Source organism: Benincasa hispida, chromosome 9, assembly GCF_027475165.1.
Source record: "Benincasa hispida cultivar pf3 chromosome 9, pf3_genome.v1.1, whole genome shotgun sequence".
Classification (NCBI taxonomy): domain Eukaryota; kingdom Viridiplantae; phylum Streptophyta; class Magnoliopsida; order Cucurbitales; family Cucurbitaceae; genus Benincasa; species Benincasa hispida.
The window spans coordinates 44186420-44191420 of NC_143486.1; positions in this window are offsets into that span (position 1 = coordinate 44186420).

Here is a 5001-nt window from a genome sequence, read left to right on the forward strand (position 1 = left end):
GGAAATAATCATAATTTTCAAAAACTAACAACCAAAATCAAAATGGTTATCAAACGGGGTCTAAATTATTTGATTCTTGAATAATTATGACCAAACATCTTTTGCTTATGTGGTTTGTCCACCAATTCCCAAGTTTTATTCTTGATCAAAGTGTCCATTTCTTCTTACATTGCTCGCTTCCATTTGAGTTTTTCTTTAGAATTTACTGCTTCTTCAAAGGTCAGTGTTTCATTATTAGCATCTTCCAAATCAGTGCAGAATGCATAGTGAACTATATCAGCATCTGCTTACCTAGAAGGTGGCCTAATCTATCTTCTCCGTCTGTCTCTTGTCAGAGTATATGACTGAAGATCATCTCCTTAAGAAGTTTCTTCTTGAATTGTCTTCACCTGGGAGTTATCTTTTGCATTTTCCAGGTTCTCGGATTCATTTGAAGTATGGCTTGGTACTTCAAACTCAATATAAGTTTCAGATGCTGCCTTTGGCTCTTGTGCAGTCTTATTCTCTTTGCTGGTTAATGCCATCTTGGTCTCAACAAAAGTTATATCCTTACTAATGATGCATTTCTCTTGTCCTTCTTCAACACACCATAGTTTATAGCCTTTTACACCTTTAGGGTAACCTAGAAAAAGACACTTTTTAGCACTATTATATAACTTTCCTTCTTTGGAATGTGCATATGCAACAAACCCAAAAATCCTCAATTTAGATAAGTTTGGTGGATGTCCTATCCATTTTTCCATGGGAGTTTTAAACTCTATAGCTGAAGAAGGACTTCTGTTAACAACGTAAGTGGTTGTTTCCAATGCTTCCTCCCAAAAATTACTTGGTAGTTTAGCATTTGACATGAGATATCTTACCTTTTCTAGCAGTATACAGTTCCTCCTTTTGGCCAGGCCATGTTGCTGAGGTGTTCATTTCATTGTAAGATGTCTCTGAATTCCATCTCTCTGACACAGAAGCTTGAATTCATTGCTCAAGAATTCTAAGCCATTATCAGTCCTCAATGACTTTAACTTCTTATCTATTTGATTTTCAACCAAATTCTTCTATTCAACAAATTTCCTATGGTTTCAGCTTTTTTTTTCAACAAATAGGTCTAAACCCTTATTGAATAGTCATCAACAATGGAGAGGAAAAAACGTACCCTACCCATGGTAGAAGTTTGTTCAGGGCTCCATAAATTAGCATGCACATATTCTAGGATAGTTTTAGATGTGTGCAACCCTTTACTAAATGAAACTCTGGTTGACTTTCCATAGATGCAATACTCACATATGCCTAAATTGATTTTTGATGTTGTTCCTAGCAAGCCCTGCTTGAAAAGATGTTTTAAACCATTCTCACCGACGTTCCCCAACCTCTGATGCCATATTCTTACTTCTATGTGATGTTTCTTTGAAGCAACTGATGAGGCACCAGCAATAGTATTTCCCTCCAAAACATATAGTCCACGTCGAAGCTTTGCTATTACCTTTACCATCCCTCCTTTTATGACTTTTAAGGTACGATCCTCAAGTCTACAAGAGTACCCTGTAGTGCCAAAAACTCCAAAAGAAAGAAGATTTCTCTTCAAATTAAGAACATACCTTACTAAGGTGAGTTCCCTGATTTGTCCATCAAAAATCTTCAACAACATTATTCCTAGAAGAACTTTTCCCCCATTGATCTCCTTGAAATGTTGAAACCAATCTTGGTTTTGACTCATATAAAAAGAACATCTAGAGTCAAGAATGCATTCTGATTTGAACTTGCCATCCGAAACCGTAAGGACTTCAGCTTCTTGGTAGTTCTCTGTCACATTGAAATTTTGTGTATCATCCTCTTTTCTATTTTCATTTTTCCTTTTATTTTTCAGCTCAAAACAATTTCTCCTAATGTGACCTTACTTATGGAAATAGAAGCAGTTCTTCGTTTTTCCTTAAGACTTTAATCTACCACGATTTGAATTTTTGTTGGATTTCTTCTCTGACCTTCCCATTGTCATTAAGACTTCGGGTTCTTTTCATTTAGCCTTCCTTACTTCTAAGTCTCTTGATCTTAAGGCATTTAAAACAATGTCCATTGTGTGACTATCCCTGGCATAATTAATATAGCCATTTTAATTTCATTATAAGAATGAGGTAAATAATTCAACAATATTATGGCCCTATTCTCATTCGACATAGTTTCACCAACATTGCTAAGATCCAACAAAACCCGACTATACTCATCTAGGTTATATTCTAGACAGTGGGAACCACTTTAAAACCAAAGAACCTTTCCTTGATATACAATTTAGTAGTGAATGATCTTGTCAAATAAATTGCATCAAGTTGTTTCCATACCTTAACTGTGGTATTTGCATCATTCATTTGTCTCAAAACATTGTCTGCAAGATACAAAATGATGGTGCTATAAGCTATTTCCTTCATCTCAATAATTTCTTATGGCTTCATGGTTGCTGACAGATCTATCTGCCCATCTAGAGCATTTGCCACTTTCTGTTGAACACACAGGCCGTTCATCTTCTTCTTCCAAAGAGCGAAATTTCCCTTTCCATCAAATCTTTCGATCTGAAACTTAGCTGCAATGGACTCCAGTTTTAACTTCTCTCCATGCGTCCCAGTACTAAAAGCTCTGATACCAACCTTTTAAACTGAGTTGGGTCCCTTTTACGCATGAAAATAATCTCTGGAAAGAGAAACGAATTCAGGTGAAAAACCTCAACTACTCAGCCAATCCCTTGAAGCCTTCTGTAACAAATTTGTGGAGGAATATTCCTTCTTCCAGCTCATTCAAAACCAGCTCAAAAATGGACCTAATAAGAATAATAATTATATGCGTTCCCTGCAGACTACAAAGAGTAGATCAAGCCCAAGAAGAAACCAAATAAATGTGCTGAAAAAGAGAGAGATCCACTGAATATAATAAATGACCCAAATGTATTAGGCTAGCAAAAAACTACAAATCCAAACTTAGAATATTTTCCTGCCCTCTAAGCACCTGAGAGCATTACCTCCTACACTTAGAATATTTTTTTTTCCTCGTTAAAGCTTTTACAAACAAACATAGTCTAAAAATATTTATAACCTACGAGACTACCAGGAGATTTAGGACACCAATCCTAACAGTACGCAGCCTGAGGGTTCTATCAGATCCAGCCTCAATCTTTGATTTGAGCATTTCGTCGGTTTCCAACTCAGTGCTCTAACGGCTATGATCTCCACCCTTTATTGGCTTCGATCTTAGTATGCAACTTGAGGGTTCCGTCGGTTCTAGTCTCAGTCTGTGACTTGAGCATTCCGTCGGTTTTCAACTCAATGCTCTAACGGCCCTGATCTCCACCCCTTATTGGCTTCGATCTTAGTACGCGGCCTGAGGGTTCCATCGGTACCAGCCTCAGTCTTTGACTTGAGCATCCCGTTAGTTTCCAACTCAGTGCTCTAATGGCTCTGATCTCCGCCCCTTATTGGCTTCAATCTTAGTACGTAGCCTGAGGGTTCCGTCGGTTCTAGCTTCAATTTGACTTGAACATTTCGTCAGTTTTCAATTCAGTGTTCTAACGACTATGATCTCTACCCCTTATTGGCTTTGATCTTAGTACGCAGCCTGAGGGTTCCGTCCATTCCAACCTCAGTCTTTCACTTGAGCATTCCGTTGGTTTCCAACTTAGTGCTCTAAGAGCTCTGATCTCCGTCCCTTATTGTCTTCAATCTTAGTATGTGTCCTAAGAGTTCCGTCGGTCCCAGCCTCAGTCTTTGACTTGAGAATTCCATCGGTTTCCAACTCAGTGCTTTAACGATTCTGAACTCTGCCTCCTATTGGCTTCGATCTTAGTACACGGCCTGAGGGTTCCGTCGGTTCTAGCCTCAATCTTTGACTTGAGCATTTCGTCGATTTCCAACTCAGTGCTCTAACAGCTCTGATTTCTACCCCTTATTGACTTCGATCTTAGTATGCAGCCTGAGGATTCCGTCCGTTCCTGCCTCAATCTTTGACTTGAGCTGTCATACCCCCTCCTCGATTACCCTTTTATTTTGGAAGAGGATATGACCGTGGTAGCTACTAGCCCTACTGCCAATACTCACCACCCAAACCTTCTAATCTAGATACCAACTTGTTCATCTATATTATTAATATACGCAAACAGCTAACCTTTCTTAAGTTCTTACGAAGATTACATAATTACAAGCATACAGCCAAGACATTACTTTTATAGAAAAATATTCACAGGTGACCCAAACATTCCTACAGAAACCCTAGTCCCTCACAAAACATGTGTACATAAACAAATTATCAACCTAAGTCTTTTAATAAGCCGAGTCTTTCAGTGAGTGACTATAGAATCGTAAAGCAACAAGCGTATCCCTAATAAGTTTATCCCTGATAAGTTTCACATTCTCTGCTGTTTGTTAAACTAATTTTGGACCCAGTAATTGTCGTTTATTAATATACGCAAACAGCTAACCTTTCTTAAGTTCTTACGAAGATTACATAATTACAAGCATACAGCCAAGACATTACTTTTATAGAAAAATATTCACAGGTGACCCAAACATTCCTACAGAAACCCTAGTCCCTCACAAAACATGTGTACATAAACAAATTATCAACCTAAGTCTTTTAATAAGCCGAGTCTTTCAGTGAGTGACTATAGAATCGTAAAGCAACAAGCGTATCCCTAATAAGTTTATCCCTGATAAGTTTCACATTCTCTGCTGTTTGTTAAACTAATTTTGGACCCAGTAATTGTCGTTCTCCGACTTCGTTCCAGTATACTGGAGTCCTGCAAGGTCAGCCGTACAATGCTTTATAGGGAGCCATTCCGATACAAGAATGGTAGCTATTGTTGTAGGCAAATTCAATCAACGATAAGTGTCTACCCCAACTTCCTTTGAATTGTAGTACACAATCTCTTAACATATCTTCTAGTGTCTGTATAGGTCTTTTCGACTGTCCATCTATTTGCGGATGAAAAGCCGTACTGAAATGCAATTTAGTGCCCATAACCTTCTGTAA